The 14,617-nt window shown below is 48.0% G+C and overlaps 1 long non-coding RNA gene across 1 annotated transcript; it reads left to right on the top strand.

Moving 5' to 3' along the window:
• Positions 1-3,401: 3,401 nt before the first annotated feature.
• Positions 3,402-13,223, top strand: LOC128948644 (uncharacterized). Its single transcript, XR_008484132.1, has 3 exons — positions 3,402-3,515; positions 3,856-3,973; positions 12,829-13,223. It is a non-coding gene; the product is annotated as an uncharacterized LOC128948644 (long non-coding RNA).
• The last annotated feature ends 1,394 nt before the right edge of the window (positions 13,224-14,617 follow it).

Raw genomic sequence — 14,617 nt, 5'->3', positions numbered from 1 at the left:
GGCAGGGGTTTTATTTTGAATATTATAAGTGTTCCAGAAGTAAAAACCTTGAGGCAGAAATATTTAATCAATATAAAAAATATGAATAAAAATATATAAAAATTCATAAATAACTACTCGCATCAGATGTAATATAGAATATAAATTTGTTTATAACTTGACATTGGTAAAGATAAATGTATAAGTAAGCAATAGACATTAATATACATTATAAATACAAATATGAATATAAAAATTGAATATAAGGATAAGGTCTATTTAAATATTGTTTAAAAAAAGGGTTGGGGTTTTATTTATTCTTATTGTGTTTAGAGACAGGGCTTTTATTTTAAATAGTATGAATGTAGATATTATTGTCATATATTTCTAAATATTGAGATATACAATCAAGATCTAAATATATATATAAACACAAAATCTAAAGAAATACAAATAATAGGAAGAGATGTAATGAAGAATACAAATAACAGTATACATAAGTGTACATTTTAAATGTAAATGTGAATATGAACCTGAAAACTAGAATTTTAAAAAATATTTAAATACAGTTGAGAAGAAAGGGGTTCTTTTTGGCTTTAACGTGGATGGAGGCAAAGGTTTTATTTTAAATAATGCAAGTGTTACAGAAGTAAAAATCATAACAGAAATATATACTTACCATGTAAAAATACGTATAAAAATACACAAATAAATTTAAGTTTTAGGGATATATGCAATATGGAATAGAAATGTATTTATAAAAAGAAACGTATAAATGGATAGTGTACATCAATGTACATTGTAAATAGAAATGTGAATATTAATATGAAAAAACTTTTTAAAAAATATTTAAATATTTTTTAAAAGAAATTGTTGGTTTGTTGTGTTGTGTTTTATTTGTCTTTTATCCTATTAGATTAGAGGCAGAAGTTTATTTTTCCTCTTCGCGGTTGTTTTGGGGCATTTATTTCAGAGCAGTTTTCGGCGGGGGCCGCCCCTGTTCTTTTTCGCCGCCTTCCCTGCCCGCAGCCCCGAGGCGCGCTGCGCCCCCGGCTGGGGCGTGCGGCAGTGCTGCCGCCTTGTGGGCAGAGCGCGGTACTGCAGCCCTGCACCGAGAGGCCGCCACCTTCGGAGTGGCGCGTCGCGGGTGTCGCGGACTTTTAATTGACCTTCTCAGCATGGCGGCGAAAAGGGCGGGGAAGTGGAGGACCGGGGTGGGTGTAAGTGGACTGCCTGCACGAAATACCGACGTCATGACGGCCCCGACGGATTTTTCTGTGGCGTTTCATGTGTACCCGACACAAGGTGTGGGCTCAGTGGCGCTGCGGGCGGGCGTATTTTGGCGGGTTTGTGCCAGGCATCTGGGTTAAACGCCTCGCTGTGCCGGGGTCCTCTGACGGCCTCCTTCCCGCCCTGAGGGAGCCGAGCCGGGCCGAATTGTTCCGAAGAGCCGAAGAGCCGAGGGTGGCCGAAAAGAGCTGAGTTTACCCGAAGAGCCGAGGGAAGCCGGAAACAGCCGAGTTTACCCGAAGGGCCGAGGGAAGCCGGAAATAGCCGAGTTTACCCGAAGTGCCGAGGGTGGCCGAAAACAGCCGACTTGAACCGAAGAGCCCAGGGCGGCCCAAAATAGCCCAGTTTACACCAAGAGACCATGATAGCCGACTGGAACCGATAGCCGAGTGTAGCCGACACTGGCCGCATTTAGACAATGTGCCCAATATGACCGAGTTTAGCCGAACCGTGCCGAGTTCGGCCGAAGAGCCGAACTGAAACGAGTTTAGACCAAGAGCCGAACCAAGCCGAATTCAGCCGAGTTTCGTTAAACAGAACCGAACGACGCCGCAGCGCTCTGCCTGCAGTGCGCCTGTGCAGGCGGCAGGGATCGCTGTGCCTGCAGTGCTCCGAGGCAGACGGCAGGAGGCGCTCTGCCTGCAGTGCGCCTGTGCAGACGGCAGGGATCGCTTTGCCTGCAGTGCGCCGGGGCAGACGGCAGGGGGCGCTGTATAAAGTAAGTAGAAAATATCAACTCTCTATAAGAAGGAATAAAAGCTCTATGTCACGTGCAGCAGTAGAAAATTTCAGGCTCCCAGGGAATAAATAGTTTTCTTTAAATCCTTTTCGTTTTGGAGTTTTTTTTTTTACTCCCAGGTAGCCTGAAAGTTTCTACTGCTGCTTTTTTATTCTAAAGCTAGAAAGGTAAACCAAGATCAGAAATACAAGAAAGGGAAAGGCAAAGGCAAAGGAAAGGAAAGGAAGCGGGAGAGCAAGAGGGAAGGGAAGGGGTGAAAAACAGAGTGAAAAAAGAAAAAAGGGTTGGAGGGAAAAAGAGAGGGCATTCGGGAGGAGCGGTGGTGCCTCAGGTCCTCCCCCGCCCAGGGGTGAAGGTCCCGTTTGATGCCCGGGAGGTTCTGCAGCTCCCGGCGGCGGGGGACGGAGCCGTGGCTGTCAGCCCGAGACTACAACTCCCGGCAGGCCTTGCTGCCGGCGCGGCGCGTGACGCAACGGCTGACGCGGCACATGAGTGGCTGGCGTGCCAGGGGGCCGGGCGGGGTTGTGCGCGGGCAGCTCCCGGCGCCTCTCCCGCGCGTGATGGCGACGCTGGACAGGCGAAGCCTCCGTCCGGCCGCCCGTACGGCGCCGAGCAGCGCGGAAGGAGCATCCGCGGGGTTCCTCGGCCTCACTCGGCGGTGCCGGGGGCGGGGGGCGGGGCGGTGCTTTGCTGCCGCGGGCCGGGAGCTGCAGGAGCCGTCCCGGGCGAGCGGCGCCGGGCGCTCCCGCGATCCCGGTGGGGCGGCTACCCTCGGGCTGGCGGAGGCGCAGCAGCCCCCGAGCTGCAGCCGTCTCCCTCGGGCTGCTGCCGGTGCTGCGGGCGGAGGCGGCTCCGCCGCGTGTTGGGCGTTGCGGCCAGAGAGCGCTGCGATATCGCGTTAGTGCTCGTGGCTCTTTGTTCCATGAAAACGGATGGAGCGGCGCTGACCGGTAAACCCAGAGATGGCCAGGAGAATGCCCAGCGCAAGGAGCAGGCTGGCTGTATGCTTCGGATGGCACAGGTGCGGTGTGCAAACGCACCCCTTTCCGCCCCTGCCCTCCCGAGCCCCAGGGAAAATGTTTTCCAGCATTTTCGAGCTTCTGAAAGACAAAACTTGTGATTTGACACTAGCATCCAGAAAAGGTTTCTGTCTAGATTAGCAAATGCCTAAATTGTTCTTGGTTACATCCCATGACCGGATTTAGGCAGTGAATTTATACTGCTTTTAGGATTTTCTTGTACAATGGTGAGAAAATAGGCAGGTCTGATATTGGTTTCACTTTTTTACTACTTCACGTTCCGTAAGATTCTTTTATCCAAGCACTTGTTTAAAAAATCTACTGTAGGCGTTTATGGTTCACGTTTTTTTTCTTTGCAGCACCCGTGACTTCTATCAAAACTCAATCTGTGAAATTTCTGGGGAAAACCCTTTTGTGTCCTGAAGGGTTCAAACTCTGTTGAGGATCCAGTTATCAGTTGCTCACCTGGATGGTTCCAGATCCCAAAGGTAACACTTTTACTCTTCCCCTGTAGTTTATATCTATTGCATTTTTGTTATTTTGCAAGATTTTTTGTCTTTGCAAAATATTGTTCTTTTCACTCTTTGGAGCCTCTCCCATCGTTCTTTGGTGTAGCAGCACCCCATAGGACACTTGGCTGCTGTCCTAAAGGGGATGGTCGCTAGAATTGTAAATTCTGGAGAGTTTGTAAGTCTTCTATCCCCAGTGAGGTACCGTGCTTTGTTTACTTTTGTTCTGTTGGTTAGGCGCTGCTTCTTGTTGGAAGTATGAATTTCAAACTACCCTGTTCTTTTTTTAACTGTTTTCCTGGTTCTCTCTGTACGGCAGGGAAAGACTCTCGTATCCTTGTCTTCAGGCTCGGTGCTGTCCAAGAAGATACAGAGACTAGAAAAATCATAAGAAGCAAAATATGACTGCAGGGAAAACAAGCTGGAGAGAACAAAAGGTGATATTGTTATCCTTATCCTGTATTAGAAACATCCACTGTGCTTTGATGCTGGCAGCTGCCAGGGGCTTGTTAGCTCTTTTTAGGCAGGTGTAGGTGTTCAGTTGCAGGTTTTTTCTCTGGACAAGTCAGTTCAAACTTTGCTAAGCTTATATTTGCAGATTACTCTCTAGCACAGTCCAGCATGACATTTTTGAATGCTGTAAAAAAAGCATGTTACTTGGAAATTGCTAATGATGAGAAGCTTTAGGGGAAAATAAGATTTCAGAGTTGGGAGACATGAGAAGAATTTTGTGGGGATGTTAGACTGAAATAAAGCACACTGTAGGCTGGACTGGCACGCTGGCAGGTCCCCTATTAAACAGTAGTGCTTAGATTAGCCTGGGGGTTGCCCGTTGTTTCTGTAGAAATCAGTGTTTCCTGGTCTTCAGAAGTAAGATGCTTTGAAAAGCTGGAAGGTGCAGCATGGTGACAATCCGTGTGCTTTGGATTAAAAGTAGATTTCAGAAGGGTGCTAGGCTTTTGTCTTTTCCTAGAAGTCGATGTAATCCTATCGAGCAGTTTTTAATTCTGTGCTGCCGCGTCATCGGTCAGGGCCCTGTCGTACTAATCATCATACAGATACAAAACAAAAAATCGGACCCCGTCCCAACCACTTAGAGCCCAGAACACGATTTCCTCGGGCTGCCATTTGTGTGCCATCGGCACTCACCACGGAAGCGAGCTGGGGATTGTTGCAGCTGCTGGGAACAAACCGCTCCTCGTCACACAGGAACGGAACTGGGACGACGCCTCGGCCAGCCCCTCTCTGCCATCGTCTCCTGAATCTGCAGCAGAGCAGTTCCGGTCCATCCGGGCACGTGTAATCCAGTTCCTGATGATCTGAGCGCACGGAGCAGCGCTCCGCTGCTGTGGGGGGCTCAGGGAAGGCAGAGTGTGTATTGTCATCTTCCTGAACCTGCAGACGAATCCAAGTGAGAAGCCACAGGGTGGAAATCAGTCGCATATATGCTAAACGAAACTTGCAGGTTTTTTTTAAGAATTGTTTCTGCTTGTTCTTTTTTGTGCTTCAGCACTTAGAAAACCTCTCTTTAAAATCAGTTCAATTCATCAGTTGAGCCTTTTTTTGCAGACCCTCAGTGAGCAGAATTTGTTGCAGACTCAGTGCACGCTGTGCCGGCCTCCCAGGAGTGTGAGGGGCTCACGTGTGCTACTTTTTGCTTTAGGACGCTCTGAGGTATTTATTCCTTTTGGGATACATGATGAGAATTGCCAAGAGAGGTAGTTACAAGGTATGACATGGGGAAAAAGCCTGTCTGGTTGGAACGTTGTTGCTGTCAAAAGTTAATTTTTCCTTCTTTCTTAGCCAGTAGTTAGCTTTTTGCTTAATTTTTGTGGTATCATTATTTTATTGTTTAAAAAATTCCTTCAAAATCACTTTAGTGGTTGGTGTTGGCCACCAGTACCTTGTTCAGATTTGCCTATTTGCTTGTAGCTAAAATGTTCGCATCCTGTTTATCATTCTATTTAAGAAACTGCTGCCCAGCCAACTAATAACTGAATATCCATCTGTCTGGGACACGGAGAGAGGATTTAGGTAATGTCTTTGTTTCCAGAAAAAAGTTCCAGTGTAGTTTCTAAATAGAGGAGAAGGGGATGAAGACTCGGGGCTCTGATGCCGTATGGGCACCCCAAGGTCCCCAGGAGCGGGAGCCCCACTGGAGTGCAGGAGCAGGTATGTTCTCATGTAATATTGAACAAATTATAAATATAAATATGACAATTTAAGCATGAAAATATTTTTTAAAATAGTTAAACCAAGTGGGTTTTTTCATTTGTCAATAGGCAGTGTTTTGATTGTAAAAATTATAACTACAAATAATATAAAGGGAGAAATCTAAGTATAGAAATATAAATACATACAGATATATATAAAATTTAAACCTATAAGAAAAAATTAGTTGTAGCAGTAGATGTGATACCTAATATAAATAATAACTTAGATACTTTCCTAGAATTTTATATATATTATATATAATTATGAATATAATGCATCAAAAGAAACTATAAATATAAATGTGAATATAATTATACAAAAGTATAAAAATATTTCAATATCGTTCAAAAGAAGGCTTTTTTTTTGTTTATTTGGTTAGAGACGGGGGTTTTATTTGGAATCATAGAAGTGTTATGGAAGTATAAATCTAAATGTAGAAATATACAGTCAATAAAGAAAGGTATTTATAAGAACACGACTGAACGACGCCGCCTTCGGCCGAATGGAACGAGCTCAGCCGAACCAAGGCGAGACCGGCCGAACCTGACGGGCTCGAGGGAACCGAGGCCAGGCTTGCGAGGCTGCTTGAACGGAGCCGAGCTCGGCCGAACCGAGCCCGCCGCTCTCGTGCGCGCTAATTAGCGCGAGTGCGGTCACAGCGTAATGAGTTCCTGTGCCACCCCGCGCTCCCGGTCGTGTCGGTGCGATGGCCGGGCCGCCCGCGGGACGCGGCAGCAGGAGAGCCCCGAGCCGGGCGAGTTTAACGTGAGGCGGCGCCGCTTGCCCGCCCTCGGGGAGGCGAGCCGAGCCGAGCTCAGCCGAACGCGCAGAGAGCGGCTCCGAGTTCGGCCGAAGCGCGCCGAAGGGACGAATGGAGCCGAATGCGGCCGTCAATAGCCGAGTTTAGCCGACAATAGCCGAGTTTAGCCGACAATAGCCGAGTTTAGCCGAAGAGCCGACTGGAGCCGAGTGACTCCGGAGCGAGCCGAGCTCCCCCGAGCGCAGCCTCCCGGGCAGGGCGAGGCGCCGGGCCGGGCTCGGGGTGCAGCCGGGACTCTGTGAGGCTTCCCCGCCCGTCCCTCTCTCTCGCCCTCCTTCCTTCTCCCCGTATTCGCCTTCTCTCGCTCCCTTTCCCCCATTCCCTCTTCCCCCACAAGCCCGGCTCCTTCCTGTCCAGCCCCTTCCCCGCTACTCCCTTTCTCTTCCCCGTTTCTGCCTCCTCTGTCCACCCTCCCTCTACCCCCCTCCCGGGCTTTCCCTTCCCGTGCCGCTTTCCTGCACAGCCCGCCCTCCCTCGCCGCCCTTTGTCATGCCCTGCTCTCGCTCCTCTCTTCCGGTGCCCGCTTTCCTTCTTTGCCGCGCAGCCGCGGGGCTCGGGGTGCCGGAGAATGAAGGCCCGAGGGTATGGGGGTTCATCCGTGGTGCTGTTAACACAGTCAGAATGGCTCAGTGACTCTGTGCCAGGCTGGTGTGGCCTCAAAGGCTGCCCCTGCTGCTGGCAGAGTGTGTGAAGCGTCTGCTGAGCGGGCAGCGGCATCCCCCTGAACACCTTCTCGCAGCAGGGACGGAGATGGAGCCAGCCCAGCGCGTGGAAATGGATCTCTCCAGCTGAACGCTCAGGTGAAGCGAGCAGAGAACTTGCCCAGCATGAACCAGGTGAGCTGCACGTCTCCAGGGTAATGGTTCTTGCACCTTCAGAGCCACAGTGTCGCTGAGCTTTTTTTTTCCCCAGGCTTTCCATCACCTCTCAAACAGACGAATGCTCCCCTTGGAGGCTGCTGTGCCCTGGGGAGCCTGGCAGGTGGCCCCGTTGGTGAGAGGAGGGCAGCTGCAGGCAGGCAGCCCCCAGGAAAACACGGGAGTTTCAGTGGTTTCTGATGCCTGAGGAACGGGGAGATGGCGTGAGCTGAGCAGGAGTTAAGCACGGTCGTACAGAGGCCTGGCTGTTATGATTTAAGATGGCTTATTGAATATCTGTAGTTTCTATAGATATTTGTATATCTGTCCAAGTAGGATATAGAGCCTTGTGCAGGAGAAAAAGAACTCTTGATGTAAGATATGACCTGGGGGAGGCATCATGCCAGGCTATCCCTTCCAGATTTGGACGGCTTCAGTGTCTTGTGTGGCATGATGGGAAGTTCTGAAAATTAAGATTTCCTCTTTGGTGCGGGTCAGATGGGTGACGCCTGGCAGCTCGTGCACTGCCACTGTGCTAACCTGTGTGCCTCTCCTTCCCTCCCTGCTCCACAGGCAGCGCAACACGGGAGCAGCAGGGAGAGCTGGCTTTGTCCTGGAAGATCCAGGAGCTCGCGGTGGATATCTGAGCCTGCAGCTCCAGGCTGCCGCACGACGCAAGGGCTGCACACACCCAGAGCGTACAGGTACTGTCACAAACGTGGGCTGTCGTGGCTGAGCCCTCAGGAGCTGGCGGTGCCAGCTGGGAGAAGAACAGTAGCTTCCAGCCTTTTCTTTTGTCTGCGTTTCCCGTGTTCAGTCAGTCTGATTACTTCTGGGCATTGCCCAGCAGGGTGTGAAATGCTTCCAGGGCTAAAGGGGGAAAAAAAGGGAAACACAAACTATAATCCACACCTCAGGAGGGAGAAGGCATCTGTCAGGACAAACTCTTAAGAGAAATGGGATGAAGAATACTTGTTTATTCGGTCTTTGGTATGTGTAGCTAGTTCAAAGAGGTCTCCCAGTCCTTCCCATTAGCAGAGCAAAGGAAGAGCAGCAAAGCCCTCAGGCTAAGCCATTAAAAGCAGCAGCAGCAGCTTTGTGTGCTGGAGTGTGGCAGGCATTCCTAGGTTTACTTTTTGGTTTTGCATCTAGCAGTGGTAGAGGAAAGTTCTTTGCAAGGTGATAGTTCCAGCCTTGTATTGAAATGTGAGCAAAGAGGAACTTTCTCAGTTGGATTGGGGTTTATTCACAGCACTTGTAAACAGAGTTAACATTCAGATAACATGTGCAGGGAGTGTGTGCTGTGGGTTAGCACAAGTGACAAAGGAAGTGGGACAGGGACAGGGCACTTTCCCCTTCAAGGTACTGGTTTTTTTTCTGGAAGAATGACGTGAGAGCAGAAAAGTTGCAATGGCATTGCAGTTCCCTGCACAGAATATACCCAGGGAGGTGAAGCACAGCCCAGTGGTGCCATTCACCTGCGCCCCAATGGGGAGCATCAGTGAAGTGAGGAGGACTGAGGAGCTCTCCCCTTGAGCAATCACAACAGTCATGTCAACGAGTGTCACCCTTTTCCAGACCACTGGCATGTGCTTGGGGACAATAACCTGTGTTTTTTACAGCCAGGTCTTCTGAGCCGCTGCTCACTGCTCGCAGTGAAAAGAAACTTGTGTACAGGCACTCTGCAAAATTGCCACCTCAGATGCCACTGAAGCACAGCTTTGGCTTTCAGGCATCTCCCCTGCAAGCTGTCCCTTGCGGCGTTTCCGCACTGGGTTCATTGTAAATTCATTCCTCCCATTTTTTATTTGTAATTTCCAAAGAATATCAGTCGACTTTTACGGCCTCTTCAGGGCTCCCCAAGCTTCATACCACACCTAAATGCTCGTTTTCACTGCCTGAAGGGCTTCTCTCACCCGAGTGATTCTATGAATTTGGCCTGTACTTCAGCTTAAGGGGAAAGCTGTACATTGATTGCATTTTGGAGAAAAAGATTTGACTGTCCAGCTGTAAATTTATCTTGTGTTTTGCCTTCCAGGTTCGCTCGTATTGTAATTTGCAAATGGCACGGCAAATGCCACGAGAGCAGCTGGTGAAGGTGGCTCAGAAGCAATGACAAGAATGTGCTGCAAAGTTGGGTCCAGCAGTCCAGCTTCCCGACACGGTAGGGCAGGCACACCTTTTGATAAAGCATCAAACGCTGTAGTTTTTATTCTTGGTGTTTGTCTGCGCTCCCATTCTGATCACCCCTTGAAGTATTATTTTTCAAAATGATATCTAGGAGAGAAATCATGTTTATTCAGGGGGAGCCATAATTTTCATCTGTTCCAAATGCACCAGGTGTGTTTTAAGGCCTGCACACACAGCAAGAGCTGCAGAGCTTGTTGTGCAGTTTCCTGCAGCACTGATTCATTCTGTATTCCAGTAACCATGCCCTGGGCTGCCAGCCAGGCTCAATGCCAGGAGCGGGAGGAGCAGACCCGAGAGGTGCTTTGGGTGGAGCCCAGCCAGGTTTCAGGCAGCCCGCAGAGTCTGCCCTTGCAGTCCACGCCGGTCTGCTGTTGCCATCTGCTGGAAAAATCCCTAATGGATATTTCCAAAGGTGGGGAGGAGCATCCGCTCCTGTCACGGACCTGCTGGGGGCTCTTTGCCCTCTGGCTCCGTGCGCTCTGCCCAAGAACAGCGTGTGCAGCAGGCTGTCACCGCTCTCTGCAGGGTGAAGCACCTTCAGCCAAGGTCAGTGCAAGAGCAAAACAATCCTGCCAGCAAAGCCTGCTACTAGAGAGGCAAACAATGATCCTTCCAAAGGAATTCATCCTTCTTCTCCCTTACAACTCTCCTGTGTCATCACACCGCAGAATGGTTTGGGGTGGAAGAGATCTTGAAAACGACCTAGTTCCACCTCTGTCCTGGGCAGGCTCACCTTCCTCTGGGCCAGGGTGCTGTGCTGTCGCAGATCAGGTGGCAGATCTGTGGAAATTGTAATGATATTATTAAGGCGTGTCTCTTATTGCCTTGCCATTCGTGAATCCCGAGGCTGTCTTGTCCTAGTTTAGCTTTCTGATGTGGAGGAGCAGAACTGCCAACTGATATGGAATTTGGTGCTCTCTGTGGAGTGACATCCTGTAAAATTTCTGTCCCAGGAATGCTGTCACGATGGCTCTGCTCCATAGAGAATGACACGGCCTGATTGTCAGCAATTTTTGCTTCTGCAATAGTGTATAAATGCTAAAATTTGAACACTGCTTATTATTTCAAAAGAGAATATTTTAAAACTGGAAGAGATAGCTAAAATTACGCCTGAAAGGTAGCAAGAGCAAATACATAGAATATTTCTCCCTGTTTGTAGATATACTTTTCATTCAAAATTATGCTGATGGGGATATGCTTTTATGTATTTAGTGACTTTACAGATTTCTTCCCCGAGTTTTTTGAGTTCATAGAATCATGGAATAATTCAGGTTGGAAGGGGCTCTAAAGATCACCTCGTTCCAAGCCTGCTGCCGTGGGCAGGGACACGGTTCCATGGACCAGGTTGCTCTGAGCCTGATCCCAGAGCACCAATGGGCCTTGGAACACTTCCAGGGATGGGGCAGCCCCAGCATGTGTGAGCAACCTGTGCCAGGCAGGTGCCAGAGGAGGAAGAAAGCCCTTCCCAGCTGGAGCAGAGGCTGCTGCAGCTTGGCGCAGCCTCGTGTCACCGAGCGTGTGAGACAGAAGGGCCCTTCCCGTGGAGGGAGAACGGCACTGGAAGATCTTTTCTGGGGAGAAGCGGAGCAATGGAACGCCAAAGCAGCCTTCAGTTCTTGCAGCAGAGTTGGGAACAACTGGAAGCAGGAGCAGAGCTGGCCTGGTGCCTGGCAGCTCTGCAGGCAGTGGGGATGGAGAAGGTGCAGTTGTCTGTCTTCTTGGCTGAGTCTTGAAAAATGAGGCACTTTTCTGTAGTTCCTTTTCAAGCATTACGTGGCAGTTGCCCCTAGAAGTCCAAAGGCAGCTGTTTTCTTAGCAGGAGGAAGTCAGGAAGAGGCAAAGCAGGCAAAGACATCAGATAAGTCTGGATAAAAATCTTGGCTAAGCTGTTTTTTCCCCCTCCTCCAAACAGGCAATTCTGAAGCGCTGAGCAGAGATCTGCCCCCGGGAGGCAGAGCAGAGCCGATCTGTGAGAGCTGACACGGGAGCTGTGGTGAGGACAGCTGCTCCCCTGCCTCGGTGTGGGACCTGCTGAGCTGCCGTTCCTGTGCTGGGAGTGTTTCTCCTCTCATGCAGGCAAGCCAGAAGGAGCAGGTAAGGTTGAAGTGCCGAGATCTCCCCGGTAAGAAGTGCCGTGACAAAAGGAAATGGCCTCAAGTTGCAGCAGGGAAGGCTCAGATTGGCTTTGAGGACCAATTTGTTCACTGAAAGGGTGGTCAGGCGTAGGAGCGGGCTGCCCAGGGCAGTCCCCATTGGTGGAGACATTTGAAGCATGGCAAGATGTGGTGTTTAGGGACCTGATTTGGGTGGGGGCTTGGCAGTGCTGGGGCAGCAGCTGGGCTCGATGGCCTTAGAAGGCTTTTGCAGCCTAAAGGATGCTATGGTTCTGGAAAGCCTCGACCCCTCTGGCTCCGACACAGCACCTGGATGCTGACGGAAGGAGGCTGGTCATGGAGCCTGGAGGTGCCTGTGCCACAGGGAGGGAGAGGACAAGGCAGTGTCACCTGCAGGGAGGGTCTCGTCCCCAGAGAGCGGCCAGTGACTCCATCCGTGCCCGGGGCTCTGGGTGCACCCTCGGGGTGGACACCTGCCCTCAGGTTTCCCTCTGGGCACCCGGGGAGGGAACCGGGTCCATCCGTGTGGCAGCTCCAGGGCCTGCAGGCTCTGGGGCCCTGCAGCCGTGCGCCCTGTCACAGGGCGGCAGGGACGTGACGCTGCCCGGCCGCGCCGCTGGCCTGGGATCCTTGCTGCTTTCCTCCCGATCCCACATGGCTGTAGCAGCAATCTTGTGTCTTTTCTTTAAAAGTGTCCTTGGGAGAGTTCAAAGAGAGGGTAATTAGTTATGTCAAAGCCTACATATTTGACCTGTTGGCACTCAAGAGAAAAGACAGAAACCTGCTTGGCATCCTTGTGCCTGGAAGTCATTGTGACCCAGGGAAGTGAGGAAGGGGCTGGCCGAGGTCACTGAGGCTCTGAGATGGAGGTGAGTTTGCATTCCAGTTGATTGGAACGGAGGCTCATCAGGAGTTTCCTCGGCTATCCGAGGCACAGAGCCCTGGAGCCAGGTGAGCCTGAGCTGCTGCACGCTTGCTGTGAGCTTTGGGGTGAGGGTGCATCGTTGCAGGCCTGGGATGGATTGAAATGCGCTGAGGAAAGCAGAGGGAGGGAGGGAGGGAAATGCTCTGTTAACTTGTGCCAATTCTTCTGTCAGACTCATCACGGCGGGACAGCGTGAAGACTGAAAGTGTGAGAAGATGTGGAGGGGAAGAGAGAATCTGACGGGAGCAGCGAACGCACGAGTGCACGAATTTTGCTTTTTGCTTGGATGTAAACTCAGGAGTTGAAAGGAATTTGGGAGTGAGAAGGGACATTTCAGAAGGAGAAGAAGAAAAAGAGGTTGTTGTTGTTGTTACAGTCCTGGCAAAATCTTTTGTTCTAGCTAATAAAAGAAGTTAGTTTAAGAAATAAAAAGAAAAAAATGTAGTGTTTTTTTTTTTACTTGACTATTATATTCATTGGTGGTATATGGTGTGTTGTTTTATTTCTTGGTATTATTAACTCTGTGTAAATTGTTTTTTGAGTGAAGCTGACTTTCTGGATGGGTTGGTTTGTATTTGAGGCCGGATTAATTTCAATGGGATTGTTTCATAGATTTCTGATGGGTATTACTGGGATTTTGGTTTTGTTTGCTGTATGTATAAACATAGACCTTTGGTAGGGCCAGCTGGGCTGCTGGAGGTTTGGGTGTGAATTTATGAGATGGCTTTTGTTAAATGCAGTTTTTAATTTTTGAAATGTTTTTCAATGTAGTGGTTTTAAGGTGGTTTTTAAGAATTCATTGTATTGTTTTCTGTTGTTTGTAGTTGGTGTATGATAAGGGATGTGGTGTGAGGTCTTGAACGCTATGGTTTTAGTGTTCCTAAGTTCTGATTTCTTTCTGGTTCGATAGTTTTTTTTATTTTTTGGGACAGGGGCATTTATATGGTGGGTTTTTATAGGCAATACGTTTTTTAATTTAGGTAGTGATATTTTTTAGTATTTTAATAGTTTAGGTTTTTTATTTTCATGGTTTTAATTATTTTTTTTAATTTTTTTCAAATAACTTTTCTAGATGATAGGTTATTATTTGTGCATTAGCATAAAGGTAGAGCTTTGGGGACTTTTTTTAGTAATGTTTAGGGTCAGTTGTACAGTTTTGAGTCTCGTGAGTTGGTTTGATTTAGTTTTTACTGGGTGTTTGTTTTTATTAGCAGTTGTGTCATTTTCAAGGTGTATTTGAGTTTTTTGGGGTTTTTGAGATACTGGTTTAGGAGGAAGTTTATGATGAGAATGTGCGGAGGTTTTGGGCTACTTTATAGTGGGATTTAAAATTTATTGACAGTTAGGTTTATTTGAGTTTTTATTAGGGTTCAATGACGTTGTGGGACGTTTGTTCCGTTAGTAATAGCAATGGGTTTTGTTTTGATGCGCTGCGATGGGACGAGCATGTGCTGCGTGCCGGTGCTGACAAAGGTACGGTACTGTTGTGGTTCTGGTGCGTGGGGTCAATGAACTTGTATGGTTTAATATAGAGATGAAAATAGAAATAAATATACATTTAAAAATAAATATAACATTAGAGTGGTAGACATGAATATAGATAACAGATACATACATAAAACTGTAATACCTGGTATATAATTGTAACATCATATAGATAAATGATAGTCTATTATATATATATATATATATATATATATATATACACAAAGATATATAAATATAGATAGTTAATATGAAAATATTTAAATGGAGTTAAAATAAATGGGGGGGGTGTTATTAGGTTATAGGCTGGGGTTTTTAAATAAATGATAGAAATAAAATATCAATTCGGATATACAAATATATATACAAATACAAATCTCTATAAATATTTAATTTAAATAAATATAAGGAAAATAAATCTATAATACAGAAAATACAGATCTCTTATTATATTAGAAGGTATTCTCTCTAATATA

The sequence above is a fragment of the Melozone crissalis genome, unplaced genomic scaffold (genome assembly GCF_028551555.1).
Source record: "Melozone crissalis strain CALT ecotype California unplaced genomic scaffold, PUWL_Pcris_2 ptg000145l_1, whole genome shotgun sequence".
Classification (NCBI taxonomy): domain Eukaryota; kingdom Metazoa; phylum Chordata; class Aves; order Passeriformes; family Passerellidae; genus Melozone; species Melozone crissalis.
Note: the sequence above shows the minus strand (reverse complement) of the source record. Positions and strands in the feature narration are given on the sequence as shown.